The 18256-nt window shown below is 47.8% G+C and overlaps 1 long non-coding RNA gene across 2 annotated transcripts in view; it reads right to left on the reverse strand.

The window, feature by feature from the left end:
• LOC134956708 (uncharacterized) overlaps window positions 1–18256 on the reverse strand; it is a 240495-nt gene that overhangs the window by 89744 nt on the left and 132495 nt on the right. The gene's annotated exons all lie outside the window — the stretch shown is intronic.

Raw genomic sequence — 18256 nt, forward strand, 5'->3', positions numbered from 1 at the left:
TGTATTGCGGGTAGACAGTATGTGTGGTGTGGTGTGTGTGTGTGTGTGTGTGTGTGTGTGTGTGTATGTAGCCAATTAACATGATTCAAAGTTTGTTATTCCATAATTACTCAGTCTCTAATTTGTAGCCTAATAGTATTCTACTTTTTGCCCACAAAATGCACTCACACAGTTTATTTTTATTTTGTTAGCTAAAAAGTCAGTTACCATGACAGTGAGATGGTTCATAGCCTATGTTACTCCGAGGATCTCAAGGAGCATTTCAGTGAAAACCCTATCAGAATCGGTTCAGTATTTCTCAAGTTTATCCCGCACATACATACAAATGAACAATTTTATATATATATTGGGAGATTTAGGAAACCCTGATAAAAAGGAATGGGTAACTATGCATATACCCACTGTATTGACTGCAATATGATGAACTGATAATTTTATGCCGATGCATTGGTTTTAATGACCTGAAGGAATTAAATATTTCTCTGACGTCCTAGTGGATGCTGGGAACTCCGTAAGGACCATGGGGAATAGACGGGCTCCGCAGGAGACTGGGCACTCTAAAAGAAAGATTAGGTACTATCTGGTGTGCACTGGCTCCTCCCACTATGACCCTCCTCCAGACCTCTGTTAGATTTCTGTGCCCGGCCGAGCTGGATGCACACTAGGGGCTCTCCTGAGCTCCTAGAAAGAAAGTTTATTTTAGGTTTTTTATTTTACAGTGAGACCTGCTGGCAACAGGCTCACTGCATCGAGGGACTAAGGGGAGAGAAGCGAACCTACCTGCTTGCAGCTAGCTTGGGCTTCTTAGGCTACTGGACACCATTAGCTCCAGAGGGATCGACCGCATGGAACTGGCCTTGGTGTTCGTTCCCGGAGCCGCGCCGCCGTCCCCCTTACAGAGCCAGAAGCAAGAAGAGGTCCGGAAAATCGGCGGCAGAAGACATCAGTCTTCACCAAGGTAGCGCACAGCACTGCAGCTGTGCGCCATTGCTCCTCATACACACTTCACACTCCGGTCACTGAGAGTGCAGGGCGCTGGGGGGGGGGGCGCCCTGAGCAGCAATAAAAACACCTTGGCTGGCAAATATGTCACAATATATAGTAGAGATGAGCGGGTTCGGTTTCTCTGAATCCGAACCCGCCCGAACTTCATGTTTTTTTTCACGGGTCCGAGCGACTCGGATCTTCCCGCCTTGCTCGGTTAACCCGAGCGCGCCCGAACGTCATCATGACGCTGTCGGATTCTCGCGAGGCTCGGATTCTATCGCGAGACTCGGATTCTATATAAGGAGCCGCGCGTCGCCGCCATTTTCACACGTGCATTGAGATTGATAGGGAGAGGACGTGGCTGGCGTCCTCTCCATTTAGATTAGGGTTGAGAGAGAGAGAGAGATCGACCTGAGGCTGTGATACTGTAGAAGAGAGTGCAGAGTTTAGTGACTGACGACCACAGTGACCACCAGACAGTGCAGTTGTTTGTTTTATTTAATATATCCGTTCTCTGCCTGAAAAAAACGATACACACAGTGACTCAGTCACATACCATATCTGTGTGCACTGCTCAGCCCAGTGTGCTGCATCAATGTATATATATATCTGACTGTGCTCAGCTCACACAGCTTATAATTGTGGGGGAGACTGGGGAGCACTGCAGTGCCAGTTATAGGTTATAGCAGGAGCCAGGAGTACATAATATTATATTAAAATTAAACAGTGCACACTTTTGCTGCAGGAGTGCCACTGCCAGTGTGACTAGTGACCAGTGACCTGACCACCAGTATATATAATATTAGTAGTATACTATCTCTTTATCAACCAGTCTATATTAGCAGCAGACACAGTACAGTGCGGTAGTTCACGGCTGTGGCTACCTCTGTGTCGGCACTCGGCAGCCCGTCCATAATTGTATATACCACCTAACCGTGGTTTTTTTTTCTTTCTTTATACATACATACTAGTTACGAGTATACTATCTCTTTATCAACCAGTCTATATATTAGCAGCAGACACAGTACAGTGCGGTAGTTCACGGCTGTGGCTACCTCTGTGTCGGCACTCGGCAGCCCGTCCATAATTGTATATACCACCTAACCGTGGTTTTTTTTTCTTTCTTTATACATACATACTAGTTACGAGTATACTATCTCTTTATCAACCAGTCTATATTAGCAGCAGACACAGTACAGTGCGGTAGTTCACGGCTGTGGCTACCTCTGTGTCGGCACTCGGCAGCCCGTCCATAATTGTATATACCACCTAACCGTGGTTTTTTTTTCTTTCTTTATACATACATACTAGTTACGAGTATACTATCTCTTTATCAACCAGTCTATATATTAGCAGCAGACACAGTACAGTGCGGTAGTTCACGGCTGTGGCTACCTCTGTGTCGGCACTCGGCAGCCCGTCCATAATTGTATATACCACCTAACCGTGGTTTTTTTTTCTTTCTTTATACATACATACTAGTTACGAGTATACTATCTCTTTATCAACCAGTCTATATATTAGCAGCAGACACAGTACAGTGCGGTAGTTCACGGCTGTGGCTACCTCTGTGTCGGCACTCGGCAGCCCGTCCATAATTGTATATACCACCTAACCGTGGTTTTTTTTTCTTTCTTTATACATACATACTAGTTACGAGTATACTATCTCTTTATCAACCAGTCTATATATTAGCAGCAGACACAGTACAGTGCGGTAGTTCACGGCTGTGGCTACCTCTGTGTCGGCACTCGGCAGCCCGTCCATAATTGTATATACCACCTAACCGTGGTTTTTTTTTCTTTCTTTATAGTCATACTAGTTACGAGTATACTATCTCTTTATCAACCAGTCTATATTAGCAGCAGACACAGTACAGTGCGGTAGTTCACGGCTGTGGCTACCTCTGTGTCGGCACTCGGCAGCCCGTCCATAATTGTATATACCACCTAACCGTGTTTTTTTTTTCTTTCTTTATACATACATACTAGTTACGAGTATACTATCTCTTTATCAACCAGTCTATATATTAGCAGCAGACACAGTACAGTGCGGTAGTTCACGGCTGTGGCTACCTCTGTGTCGGCACTCGGCAGGCAGTCCGTCCATAATTGTATACCACCTAACCGTGGTTTTTTTTTCTTTCTTCTTTATACATACATAGTTACATAGACATCTCTTTATCAACCAGTCTATATTAGCAGCAGACACAGTACAGTACGGTAGTTCACGGCTGTGGCTACCTCTGTGTCTGCACTCGGCAGGCAGTCCATAATTGTATACTAGTATCCATCTCCATTGTTTACCTGAGGTGCCTTTTAGTTGTGCCTATTAAAATATGGAGAACAAAAATGTTGAGGTTCCAAAATTAGGGAAAGATCAAGATCCACTTCCACCTCGTGCTGAAGCTGCTGACACTAGTCATGGCCGAGACGATGAAATGCCAGCAACGTCGTCTGCCAAGGCCGATGCCCAATGTCATAGTACAGAGCATGTCAAATCCAAAACACCAAATATCAGAAAAAAAAGGACTCCAAAACCTAAAATAAAATTGTCGGAGGAGAAGCGTAAACTTGCCAATATGCCATTTACGACACGGAGTGGCAAGGAACGGCTGAGGCCCTGGCCTATGTTCATGGCTAGTGGTTCAGCTTCACATGAGGATGGAAGCACTCAGCCTCTCGCTAGAAAAATGAAAAGACTCAAGCTGGCAAAAGCAGCACAGCAAAGAACTGTGCATTCTTCGAAATCCCAAATCCACAAGGAGAGTCCAATTGTGTCGGTTGCGATGCCTGACCTTCCCAACACTGGACGTGAAGAGCATGCGCCTTCCACCATTTGCACGCCCCCTGCAAGTGCTGGAAGGAGCACCCGCAGTCCAGTTCCTGATAGTCAGATTGAAGATGTCAGTGTTGAAGTACACCAGGATGAGGAGGATATGGGTGTTGCTGGCGCTGGGGAGGAAATTGACCAAGAGGATTCTGATGGCGAGGTGGTTTGTTTAAGTCAGGCACCCGGGGAGACACCTGTTGTCCGTGGGAGGAATATGGCCGTTGACATGCCAGGTGAAAATACCAAAAAAATCAGCTCTTCGGTGTGGAGGTATTTCACCAGAAATGCGGACAACAGGTGTCAAGCCGTGTGTTCCCTTTGTCAAGCTGTAATAAGTAGGGGTAAGGACGTTAACCACCTCGGAACATCCTCCCTTATACGTCACCTGCAGCGCATTCATAATAAGTCAGTGACAAGTTCAAAAACTTTGGGTGACAGCGGAAGCAGTCCACTGACCAGTAAATCCCTTCCTCTTGTAACCAAGCTCACGCAAACCACCCCACCAACTCCCTCAGTGTCAATTTCCTCCTTCCCCAGGAATGCCAATAGTCCTGCAGGCCATGTCACTGGCAATTCTGACGAGTCCTCTCCTGCCTGGGATTCCTCCGATGCATCCTTGCGTGTAACGCCTACTGCTGCTGGCGCTGCTGTTGTTGCCGCTGGGAGTCGATGGTCATCCCAGAGGGGAAGTCGTAAGCCCACTTGTACTACTTCCAGTAAGCAATTGACTGTTCAACAGTCCTTTGCGAGGAAGATGAAATATCACAGCAGTCATCCTACTGCAAAGCGGATAACTGAGGCCTTGGCATCCTGGGTGGTGAGAAACGTGGTTCCGGTATCCATCATTACTGCAGAGCCAACTAGAGACTTGTTGGAGGTACTGTGTCCCCGGTACCAAATACCATCTAGGTTCCATTTCTCTAGGCAGGCGATACCGAAAATGTACACAGACCTCAGAAAAAGAGTCACCAGTGTCCTAAAAAATGCAGCTGTACCCAATGTCCACTTAACCACGGACATGTGGACAAGTGGAGCAGGGCAGGGTCAGGACTATATGACTGTGACAGCCCACTGGGTAGATGTATGGACTCCCGCCGCAAGAACAGCAGCGGCGGCACCAGTAGCAGCATCTCGCAAACGCCAACTCTTTCCTAGGCAGGCTACGCTTTGTATCACCGGTTTCCAGAATACGCACACAGCTGAAAACCTCTTACGGCAACTGAGGAAGATCATCGCGGAATGGCTTACCCCAATTGGACTCTCCTGTGGATTTGTGGCATCGGACAACGCCAGCAATATTGTGTGTGCATTAAATATGGGCAAATTCCAGCACGTCCCATGTTTTGCACATACCTTGAATTTGGTGGTGCAGAATTTTTTAAAAAACGACAGGGGCGTGCAAGAGATGCTGTCGGTGGCCAGAAGAATTGCGGGACACTTTCGGCGTACAGGCACCACGTACAGAAGACTGGAGCACCACCAAAAACTACTGAACCTGCCCTGCCATCATCTGAAGCAAGAAGTGGTAACGAGGTGGAATTCAACCCTCTATATGCTTCAGAGGTTGGAGGAGCAGCAAAAGGCCATTCAAGCCTATACAATTGAGCACGATATAGTAGGTGGAATGCACCTGTCTCAAGCGCAGTGGAGAATGATTTCAACGTTGTGCAAGGTTCTGATGCCCTTTGAACTTGCCACACGTGAAGTCAGTTCAGACACTGCCAGCCTGAGTCAGGTCATGCCCCTCATCAGGCTTTTGCAGAAGAAGCTGGAGACATTGAAGGAGGAGCTAACACGGAGCGATTCCGCTAGGCATGTGGGACTTGTGGATGGAGCCCTTAATTCGCTTAACAAGGATTCACGGGTGGTCAATCTGTTGAAATCAGAGCACTACATTTTGGCCACCGTGCTCGATCCTAGATTTAAAGCCTACCTTGGATCTCTCTTTCCGGCAGACACAAGTCTGCTGGGGTTGAAAGACCTGCTGGTGACAAAATTGTCAAGTCAAGCGGAACGCGACCTGTCAACATCTCCTCCTTCACATTCTCCCGCAACTGGGGGTGCGAGGAAAAGGCTCAGAATTCCGAGCCCACCCGCTGGCGGTGATGCAGGGCAGTCTGGAGCGACTGCTGATGCTGACATCTGGTCCGGACTGAAGGACCTGACAACGATTACGGACATGTCGTCTACTGTCACTGCATATGATTCTCTCAACATTGATAGAATGGTGGAGGATTATATGAGTGACCGCATCCAAGTAGGCACGTCACACAGTCCGTACTTATACTGGCAGGAAAAAGAGGCAATTTGGAGGCCCTTGCACAAACTGGCTTTATTCTACCTAAGTTGCCCTCCCACAAGTGTGTACTCCGAAAGAGTGTTTAGTGCCGCCGCTCACCTTGTCAGCAATCGGCGTACGAGGTTACATCCAGAAAATGTGGAGAAGATGATGTTCATTAAAATGAATTATAATCAATTCCTCCGCGGAGACATTGACCAGCAGCAATTGCCTCCACAAAGTACACAGGGAGCTGAGATGGTGGATTCCAGTGGGGACGAATTGATAATCTGTGAGGAGGGGGATGTACACGGTGATATATCGGAGGGTGATGATGAGGTGGACATCTTGCCTCTGTAGAGCCAGTTTGTGCAAGGAGAGATTAATTGCTTCTTTTTTGGGGGGGTCCAAACCAACCCGTCATATCAGTCACAGTCGTGTGGCAGACCCTGTCACTGAAATGATGGGTTGGTTAAAGTGTGCATGTCCTGTTTTGTTTATACAACATAAGGGTGGGTGGGAGGGCCCAAGGACAATTCCATCTTGCACCTCTTTTTTCTTTTCTTTTTCTTTGCATCATGTGCTGATTGGGGAGGGTTTTTTGGAAGGGACATCCTGCGTGACACTGCAGTGCCACTCCTAAATGGGCCCGGTGTTTGTGTCGGCCACTAGGGTCGCTAATCTTACTCACACAGTCAGCTACCTCATTGCGCCTCTTTTTTTCTTTGCGTCATGTGCTGTTTGGGGAGGGTTTTTTGGAAGGGACATCCTGCGTGACACTGCAGTGCCACTCCTAGATGGGCCCGGTGTTTGTGTCGGCCACTAGGGTCGCTAATCTTACTCACACAGCTACCTCATTGCGCCTCTTTTTTCTTTGCGTCATGTGCTGTTTGGGGAGGGTTTTTTGGAAGGGACATCCTGCGTGACACTGCAGTGCCACTCCTAGATGGGCCCGGTGTTTGTGTCGGCCACTAGGGTCGCTTATCTTACTCACACAGCGACCTCGGTGCAAATTTTTGGACTAAAAATAATATTGTGAGGTGTGAGGTATTCAGAATAGACTGAAAATGAGTGTAAATTATGGTTTTTGAGGTTAATAATACTTTGGGATCAAAATGACCCCCAAATTCTATGATTTAAACTGTTTTTTAGTGTTTTTTGAAAAAAACACCCGAATCCAAAACACACCCGAATCCGACAAAAAAAATTCGGTGAGGTTTTGCCAAAACGCGTTCGAACCCAAAACACGGCCGCGGAACCGAACACAAAACCAAAACACAAAACCCGAAAAATTTCAGGCGCTCATCTCTAATATATAGCCCCAGAGGCTATATATGTGATAAATACCCCTGCCAGAATCCATAAAAAAGCGGGAGAAAAGTCAGCGAAAAAGGGGCGGAGCTATCTCCCTCAGCACACTGGCGCCATTTTCTCTTCACAGTGCAGCTGGAAGACAGCTCCCCAGGCTCAAAGGGTTAAAAAGAGAGGGGGGGCACTAAATTTAGGCGCAATATTGTATATACAAGCAGCTATTGGGAAAAATTCACTCAATATAGTGTTAATCCCTAAATTATATAGCGCTCTGGTGTGTGCTGGCATACTCTCTCTCTGTCTCCCCAAAGGGCTGTGTGGGGTCCTGTCCTCAGTCAGAGCATTCCCTGTGTGTGTGCGGTGTGTCGGTACCGCTGTGTCGACACGTTTGATGAGGAGGCTTATGTGGTGGCAGAGCAGATGCCGATAAATGTGATGTCGCCCCCTGTGGGGCCGACACCAGAGTGGATGGATAGGTGGAAGGTATAAACCGACAGTGTCAACTCCTTACAAAAAGGCTGGATGACGTAACAGCTGTGGGACAGCCGGCTTCCCAGCCCGCACCTGCCCAGGCGTCTCAAAGGCCATCAGGGGCTCAAAAACGCCCGCTCCCTCAGATGGCAGACACAGATGTCGACACGGAGTCTGACTCCAGTGTCGACGAGGTTGAGACATATACACAATCCACTAGGAACATCCGTTACATGATCCCGGCAATAAAAAATGTGTTACACATTTCTGACATTAACCCAAGTACCACTAAAAAAGGGTTTTATGTTTGGGGAGAAAAAGCAGGCAGTGTTTTGTTCCCCCATCAAATGAGTGAATGAAGTGTGAAAAAGCGTGGGTTCCCCCGATAAGAAACTGGTAATTTCTAAAAAGTTACTGATGGCGTACCCTTTCCTGCCAGAGGATAAGTTACGCTGGGAGATATCCCCTAGGGTGGATAAGGCGCTCACACGTTTGTCAAAAAAGGTGGCACTGCCGTCTTAGGATACGGCCACTTTGAAGGTACCTGCTGATAAAAAGCAGGAGGCTATCCTGAAGTCTGTATTTACACACTCAGGTACTAGACTGAGACCTGCAGATAGTGCTGCTGCAGCGTGGTCTGTGACCCTGTCAAACAGGGATACTATTTTGCGAACATAAGAGCATATTAAAGACGTAGTCTTATATATGAGGGATGCACAGAGGGATATTTTGCCGGCTGGCATCCAGAATTAATGCAATGTCCATTCTGTCAGGAGGGTATTAGAGACCCGACACTGGACAGGTGATGCTGACTTTAAAAGGCACATAGAGCCTTATAAGGGTGAGGAATTGTTTGGGGATGGTCTCTGGGACCTCGTATCCACAGCAACAGCTGGGAAGAATTTTTTTTTACCTCAGGTTTCCTCACAGCCTAAGAAAGCACTGTATTATCAGGTACAGTCCTTTCGGCTTCAGAAAAGCAAGCGGGTCAAAGGCGCTTCCTTTCTGCACAGAGACGAGGGAAGAGGGAAAAAGCTGCACCAGTCAGCCAGTTCCCAGAATCAAAATTCTTCCCCCGCTTCATCTGAGTCCACCGCATGACGCGGGGGCTCCACAGGCGTAGCCAGGTACGGTGGGGGGCCGCCTCAAAAATTTCAGCGATCAGTGGGCTCGCTCACAGGTGGATCCCTGGATCCTTCAAGTAGTATCTCAGGGGTACAAGCTGGAATTCGAGGCGTCTCCCCCCCGCCGTTTCCTCAAATCTGCCTTGCCGACAACTCCCTCAGGCAGGGAGGCTGTGCTAGAGGCAATTCACAAGCTGTATTCCCAGCAGGTGATAGTCAAGGTGCCCCTACTTCAACAAGGACGGGGTTACTATTCCACACTGTTTGTGGTACCGAAACCGGACGGTTCGGTGAGACCCATTTTAAATTTGAAATCCTTGAACACATACATAAAAAAATTCAAGTTCAAGATGGAATCGCTCAGGGCGGTTATTGCAAGTCTGGAAGAGGGGGATTACAAGGATGCTTACCTACATGTCCCCATTTACCATCCTCACCAGGAGTACCTCAGATTTGTGGTACAGGATTGCCATTACCAATTCCAAACACTGCCGTTTGGGCTCTCCACGGCACCGAGGGTCTTTACCAAGGTAATGGCCGAAATGATGATACTCCTTCGAAAAAAGGGAGTTTTAATTATCCCGTACTTGGACGATCTCCTTATAAAGGCGAGGTCCAAGGAGCAGTTGTTGGTCGGAGTAGCACTATCTCGGGAAGTGCTACAACAGCACGGATGGATTCTATACATTCCAAAGTCACAGCTGGTTCCTACCACACGCCTACTGTTCCTGGGGATGGTTCTGGACACAGAACAGAAAAAAGTGTTTCTCCCGCAGGAGAAAGCCAAGGAGCTGTCATCTCTAGTCAGAGACCTCCTGAAACCAAAACAGGTATCGGTGCATCACTGCACACGAGTCCTGGGAAAAATGGTAGCTTCTTACGAAGCAAAATTGCATTCGGCAGGTTCCATGCAAGAACCTTTCAGTGGGACCTCTTGGACAAGTGGTCGGGATCGCATCTTCAGATGCATCGGCTGATAACCCTGTCTCCAAGGACCAGGGTATCTCTACTGTGGTGGCTGCAGAGTGCTCATCTTCAAGAGGGCCGCAGATTCGGCATACAGGACTGGGTCCTGGTAACCACGGATGCCAGCCTTCGAGGCTGGGGGGCAGTCACACAGGAAAGAAATTTCCAAGGACTTTGGTCAAGTCAGGAGTCGTCCCTACACATAAATATTCTGGAACTGAGGGCCATTTACAATGCCCTAAGTCTGGCAAGGCCTCTGCTTCAAAACCAGCCGGTACTGATCCAATCAGACAACATCACGGCAGTCGCCCATGTAAACCGACAGGGCGGCACAAGAAGCAGGATGGCGATGGCAGAAGCCACAAGGATTCTCCGATGGGCGGAAAATCACGTCTTAGCACTGTCAGCAGTGTTCATTCCGGGAGTGGACAACTGGGAAGCAGACTTCCTCAGCAGACACGACCTACACCCGGGAGAGTGGGGACTTCATCCAGAAGTCTTCCAACTGTTGGTAAACCGTTGGGAAAGGCCACAGGTGGACATGATGGTGTCCCACCTTAACAAAAAACTAGATATTGCGCCAGGTCAAGGGACCCTCAGGCAATAGCTGTGGACGCTCTAGTGATACCGTGGGTGTACCAGTCGGTTTATGTATTCCCTCCTCTGCCTCTCATACCAAAGGTACTGAGAATAATAAGAAAACGAGGAGTAAGAACGATACTCGTGGTTCCGGATGGGCCAAGAAGAGCTTGGTACCCAGAACTTCAAGAAATGATATCAGAGGACCCATGGCCTCTACCGCTCAGACAGGATCTGCTACAGCAGGGGCCCTGTCTGTTCCAAGACTTACCGCGGCTGCGTTTGACGGCATGGCGGTTGAATTCCGGATCCTAAAGGAAAAGGGCATTCCGGAGGAAGTCATTCCTACGCTGATAAAACCCAGGAAAGAAGTAACCGCAAACCATTATCACCGTATTGGCGAAAATATGTTGTGTGGTGTGAGGCCATGAAGGCCCCAACAGAGGAATTTCAGCTGGGTCGTTTTCTGCACTTCCTACAGTCAGGAGTGACTATGGGCCTAAACTTGGGTTCCATTAAGGTCCAGATTTCGGCTCTGTCGATTTTCTTCCAGAAAGAACTGGCTTCACTGCCTGGAGTTCAGACATTTGTAAAGGGAGTGCTACATATTCAGCCCCCTTTTGTGCCTCCTGTGGCACCTTGGGATCTCAACGTGGTGTTGAGTTTCTTAAAATCACATTGGTTTGAGCCACTTAAAACTGTGGATTTGAAATATCTCACGTGGAAAGTGGTCATGTTATTGGCCTTGGCTTCGGCCAGGCGTGTGTCAGAATTGGCGGCTTTGTCATGTAAAAGCCTTTATCTGATTTTCCATATGGATAGGGCAGAATTGAGGACTCGTCCCCAGTTTCTCCCTAAGGTGGTATCAGCTTTTCACTTGAACCAACCTATCGTAGTGCCTGCGGCTACTAGGGACTTGGAAGATTCCAAGTTACTGGACGTAGTCAGGGCCTTAAAAATTTATATTTCCAGGACGGCTGGAGTCAGGAAAACTGACTCGCTTTTTATCCTGTAGGCCCCCAACAAAATAGGTGCTCCTGCTTCTAAGCAGACTATTGCTCGCTGAATTTGTAGCACAATTCAGCTGGAGCATTCTGCGGCTGGATTGCCGCATCCTAAATGAGTAAAAGCCCATTCCACGAGGAAAGTGGGCTCATCTTGGGCGGCTGCCCGAGGGGTCTCGGCTTTACAACTTTGCCGAGCTGCAACTTGGTCAGGGGCAAATACGTTTGCTAAATTCTACAAATTTGATACCCTGGCTGAGGAGGACCTTGAGTTCTCTCATTCGGTGCTGCAGAGTCATCCGCACTCTCCCGCCCGTTTGGAAGCTTTGGTATAATCCCCATGGTCCTTACGGAGTTCCCAGCATCCACTAGGACGTCAGAGAAAATAAGATTTTACTCACCGGTAAATCTATTTCTCGTAGTCCGTAGTGGATGCTGGGCGCCCATCCCAAGTGCGGATTGTCTGGAATACTTGTATGTAGTTATTGCCTAACTAAGGGTTATTGTTGAGCCATCTGTTGAGAGGCTCAGTTATATTTCATACTGTTAACTGGGTATAGTATCACGAGTTATACGGTGTGATTGGTGTGGCTGGTATGAGTCTTACCCGGGATTCAAAATCCTTCCTTATTGTGTCAGCTCTTCCGGGCACAGTATCCTAACTGAGGTCTGGAGGAGGGTCATAGTGGGAGGAGCCAGTGCACACCAGATAGTACCTAATCTTTCTTTTAGAGTGCCCAGTCTCCTGCGGAGCCCGTCTATTCCCTATGGTCCTTACGGAGTTCCCAGCATCCACTACGGACTACGAGAAATAGATTTACCGGTGAGTAAAATCTTATTTTTTTGCATATGACTGGTGTGCTGGCCACCCGTATTCTTTTTGTACCCTCTGGGGCCCTGGAGGGCATGGACCATATGCTTTTATATATATATAGTGTAGATACAGCCCGGCACTCCTGTTGAAATGAGTAATGTTTGCCCCGGTGCCCTCCGTATACAATCAGGATACAAGAAAACAAACCAGCGGCACTCAGGGTCTTGTGGAGTAGTAAATTTGTATTAAGGCATCAATGGAAAGGACATCAACGTTTCGGGGAATTAAACCCCTTTGTCAAGATGTCAACTACCTCACATCTTGACAAAGGGGTTTAATTCCCCGAAACGTTGATGTCCTTTCCATTGATGCCTTAATACAAATTTACTACTCCACAAGACCCTGAGTGCCGCTGGTTTGTTTTCTTGTATATATATATATATATATATATATATAGTTGGGCTGGAAAGGTTATGGACCTGAAGAGCGGACTTGGGGTGATGCTTCCAATGTTCATGCTCCTGCGTTAGTGCGAAGATTTTATATTCAGAACCCCAGGAAGCCGAAGCGGTGTCCAGAGGCCACCCAGAAAGGGGAGGGGGGGGTACTGTCACGGCCGCCGGGTATGTAGCACCGGGGATCCGCAGCTTACCCATCAGAGGCGTGTAGACGGGTCCCCACTGGCGCTGCGGTGGGCGGTGGCCGCGTCTGGCGGCAGCGGGTGGCAAGTGATCTGAGGTTCGGGAGCAGGGGTGAGGTGACGTCAGTGTGGCTGCAGTGTGTGCAGCGCTGGGTTCTGGGCACCGCCATCTTGGTCAGAGGTACATGACCAGAGAGGCCCAATTAGAGGCCTGATTCACTGTATTCCTGCTGCAGTCAATCCTCGTGAGAAGCAGGGTATATCTGGGTGCATTCTGGGCCAATCTGATGGCATTGCAACATTTTCTGCAGCTAATCTGCATAGTGCTCTGTGCTTTTAGTTTCCAGTGTGTGTGCTCTCGCTCCTGGTTTCTGTTATTATTGCAGTTCTGAAGTCTGGTTCCTACCTACCTAACTCCCACACTCCTAGATCCAAACGTCTCCGAGTGGTCTACTGCTGACATCATTCTGCCTCAGCCGCCTCCGTTAACGCTGCAGTCTTCGTAGGAGCGACTCAACCTCTGATCACGGTGTGCCGGTCCCTACGCCTACCCCAGCAAAGTCTATCCAGCTCTCCAGTATCGTCATCATCTTCTTCTTCATCATCTTTTAAGGTCTACGTCTTCAATTACATACTTCATGAGAAGGAACTTCATTCAGCCAGCTCACTTCCATCCCGGACAGATTGCTGCTCAGTGCGAACTTAGCTTAAAACCATCGGTACCAGCCGACACCTCAGTACTAACCCGGAAATTAGTCCAAACCGGTCACTCCTGCCCCGAAGAGTCAGCCTCCCATCCTGAATCTAGCTCGGAATCACCAGTTCTGGCTAGTTTACTCTTGACAGTTTGCACTGGCCAAATGGATTCAGCTGGAGCTCAGGCCTTGAGTACGGACCTCTTACAAACCATCGTTGCTCGACTGGAAGCGTTGGAAGCAACCCAGCGTCAGTTAGCCCAGTGCCTCCAGGAGATGTCTTAGCAAAAGATTCCTTCCAGTCCTCTTTGAACAGTGTGCGTCCACCATTTCTGACCGGTTAGCCAACTTGCCTCGCCTCCAGCAATCTCTTCACCAACACAGAGACGGCTACCAACTCCGAACAAATTTGATGGGAACCCCAAGCATTGCCGTGGCTTTCTAAATCAATGCAATGTGCATTTTACACTGCAACCAGGCATTTTCCCCACATCCAAGGTGGCCTACATAGTCTCCCTGTTGACCGGATCAACTCTGGAGTGGGTTTCTCCCCTGTGAGAAAGGGATGACCCAATACTTAACGATCATACCAAATTCATTTCCAGGTTCCGAAAAATCTTTGATGAACCCGGATGGGTTTCCTCAGCTTCTGCAGAGATTATGTGCATCCACCAAGGAAATAGAACTGTAGGGCAATACGTTGTGCAGTTTCAAACTCTCGCCTCTGAATTATGGTGGAATGAGGAGGCCCTAGTTACAGCATTCTGGAGCAGATTGTCTGAGCGCTTGAAAGATGATCTGGCAACACTAGATTTGCCCCCCAAGTTGGACGACTTGATCTCACTTTGTAATAAAGTTGACCTGAGGTACCGAGAACACCAAGTCGAGAAAGACAGGAGCGAGCAATTTCGGCCACAAGTTGTTTCTTCTCCATTACAAATTCTGTCAGCTCCAGATTCCCCTGAGGAGCCCATGCAAATCAACCGGGCACATCTGTCTTCTAAGTAGTGGCAGAAGTGCCATCGCGAAAACCTGTGTATGTACTTCGGGGATTCCGGTCATCTCGTTGCTTCTTGTCCACGGAGACCGGGAAACTTCTGCTCCTAACCGGTCCAGGAGAAGCCAGGTTGGGAGAAATGAACCATTCTCCATGAAAGTCCGAGTCCGAGATTCTTGTTAAATTGGAGTGTTCACAAGGAGTTTTTCATGTCTCTTCTCTTTTAGATTCTGGAGCCGGAGGAAATTTAATCTCAGCTCACCTCGTTCAGAAACATCGAATTGCAACTCAGCCCTTAGATCAGAAAATTGTTCTTACCACGATGGATGGCAACCGACTCTCCAACAGAACTGTCTCCTTGCAGACTCTTCCTCTTCGGATAGGGGCACTCCAGATTGAACAGTTACAGCTTTTAGTAATTGCTAAGGCCTCTCAAGGAATCGTCTTGGGTCTTCCTTGGCTTCGAAGACATAATCCCAGAATTGACTGGGAGACGATGCAAATTCTCTCATGGGGAGAGTCCTGCTTCTCGTCTTGCCTGTCCAAGAATCGGCCCATTTGGAATGTTTGTTGTGACCCTTCAGATTCCTTACCTCCTCAATACTCTTCTTTCTGAGACGTCTTCAATAAACAGAGTGCCGATATTCTACGTCCTCATAGACCTTGGGACTGTCCGATAGAGTTACTGCCGGGAAGATGCCTCCTTGAGGACAAATTTATCCATTATCTGCTCCAGAAACTACCGCTATGTCTGAATATATTTAAGAAAATTAAAAAAAAGAATTTATCTGTCCTTCCAAACCCCCGGCTGGAGCGGGGGTTTTCTTTGAAAGCAAAAAAGACGGAGGCCTTCGCCCCTGCATCAACTACAGGGGCTTAAACAAAATCATTAGCAGAGCGAAGAGGACAGGTGGGAACGTAAAGAGAGATAAGTTCAGAGATGTAAGAGGGAGAAGTATAGCTGAGGGCTTTGTAGATGAGTGTGAGTAGCTTGAATTGGATTCTGAATGGGAAGGGTAGCCAGTGGAGGTCCTGCAAGAGAGGGGAGGTGGATGTAGTACATTTGGTGAGGAAGATGAGACGGGCAGCAGCATTGAGTTTAGATTGGAGTGGAGAGGGGCACTTTACATGCATCTTGCAGTAATCAAAGAGCCTCATTATCCCTTAATGGTCTGTTAGATGACTAAGGGCACAATTCAACTGATGGTTTACGTACAGTACATCACCGACGGTTTGACCTCTGCGCATGTGCAGATCTGTACTGCGCATGTGTAGATCTCTGTCTGCAACCATGGTTGCAATGCAACCTAATCAGCAGCAAGATTGACATGCGGTGCCCGTTTGGGGCCTGGGAAGGTGCGGCAATGGCCAGCATTCCAGAAAATGGGAGCCTGGCATTACCAACTAGTAATGTCCTTCTAACAAATGTTTTTACATGTTTCTATCTTACTTTTTTGTTTTAAAAGATCTATTTTGGGGTTGAACGAGAACCCCTATTTAAGAGAACCAATGTATCATTGCTTAAAATAACCATATATAAATAAAAAATATATATTTATTAGGATTTGTTACAGAATGATCCTTCTGTTTAGAGACATTCTTGCTTTTATGCCTCTTTCCCTAGGCAATAAGAACTTTAAATGCAAAACATGGTAATTATACTGTTTTGTACAGATCTAATTAGGGGAATACTATTTTGCAGGTTAGCATACTGTATCATACAATGGGCAGCATACAGATGATTTCACACTTTATTGTCTGCAGTATAACTGTAATGGGGCCAGTAGCTGCAAACTTTAAAAACGTCTTCTTCATGTTCATGCAGAAAAACCAAACAGGGCTTGAGTAAACATAGAAAGGAAAGATGCAGGTGCACTATGCAAACATTACTATTCAAAATTGAAATACATTTCACAATGAAATATCAAAGAGGTTGCTAGCATAAATTTGGCCAAAGTTATGGGCTTACCCACCAATGTCCAGGTAACCTCAACAGGTAAATCCCTGACATTCTAAGGGTTCACTTCTGAGGTTGTGGGGCATCCTCAAACCATCCCAGCCATAACCACCCCAAGGCATCACACAAATGAAAAATAGAATTGAAGAGTAGAAAATGTGGGGAAAATGCTACATAGATAAAAAAAAAAAACCAAAGAAAGTCATATAAAATGTTAAAATAAGTGTTAAATGGTGATGCCCTGAAGTGGCCCAGCCATAGCAGTCCAGGGGGCCCCACGCCCAGGAGCGGTTCTTGGTGCGGGCAAGCAGGGCCTGCTCCCGGGGCGCTGTGGCCTGGGGGCGTGTTACTGCAGTCACCCCACAGGCGCCCGTCGCCTACCCGCACCCCGGAAGCAGCAGATGCCGTGGGCTGTGTGGGCGCACCTGTCAGACGCTAGAGGTCATTATTGACTGTGCGGCACTGCTATGGGAGAAACGTCATGACGTCTCTCCCATAGAGAGGAGCCGTGGCAGCAAACGGAGCAGCAGCAGTCAGGAAGCAGGAGCGGGGCAGTGGTAAGTATTGTTTTTTTTGTGTGTGTGTGTGTGTTTGTAAGCGGCTACTAAGGGGTACAGCAACAGGGGGCACAACTACTGTGGGCACAACTACAGGGGGCACAACTACTGGGGCAAATCTACTGGGGGCATAGCTACAGGGGGCAAATCTACTGGGGGCACAGCTACTGGGGGCACAACTACTGGGGGCATAACTGTGGCCACAACTCTCCCCTCCCGTATGAAGCCACGCCCCTATTTTTGGCACACACTAACTGTTTTACCACTGGGGGGGGGGGGGCGCCAGTGGAAATTTTCGTACTGGGCACCACAAGGTGTAGAACTGACCCTGCCCGCGCCCCAATGCTCACCCCGGAACTGACACTACATAAATGTAGAAAGGTCTTATCTGTAATTGTGCCTTATTCAATGTGCAGTCAAATGCTAGTTCAGAGGCAGGGCTTGAGTAAAGAAAGAAGTCCACTCCAAAACTCCGCTCCAAAACTGAATGATGTAGATCAGAGAAGTGTGGCACATCATACAAGAAATGTCAATGCAACTAAGGCAAATTCAGGCCTGATTTATGCTTATCAGTTATCATGTAGGTTGTTTTAGTTTCATTTCATGAATTCACTGGGGTTCACTCGCTGATACAGGAAACGGTAAGAGAACTCACATCTGCGAAGGTCACAGTGAATGGGTCAGTATCCTTCCACATTGACATCCCATACTATCTATCACAGGAAATCTTTCTGTTTCTCCCCATGGATATAAACAAAACCTGTCACATCAAACAGAGCCACCAAGAGAAAGATAGTGACCCGGTACTAGAGGGGTGTGTGATCAAGCAAGAGGTGCGGAAACATTTTAATGTCAATACCTGGGTCTGATCTGCTACACTGAGGGGGCATGACCACGCCATCTTAGGGGTGTGGTTATGTCAGGGCCTGGGCTTCGCAGTCCCCGGACCTGCCCCCTCTCTGCACCTCTGCATATCCGTATAAAGCCTAATACTATTATTTAATGTCCTGTGATCATGTGATGTGTACTTGTTGTGCCCAGTTT

This window comes from Pseudophryne corroboree, chromosome 9, assembly GCF_028390025.1.
Source record: "Pseudophryne corroboree isolate aPseCor3 chromosome 9, aPseCor3.hap2, whole genome shotgun sequence".
In the NCBI taxonomy this organism is placed as follows: domain Eukaryota; kingdom Metazoa; phylum Chordata; class Amphibia; order Anura; family Myobatrachidae; genus Pseudophryne; species Pseudophryne corroboree.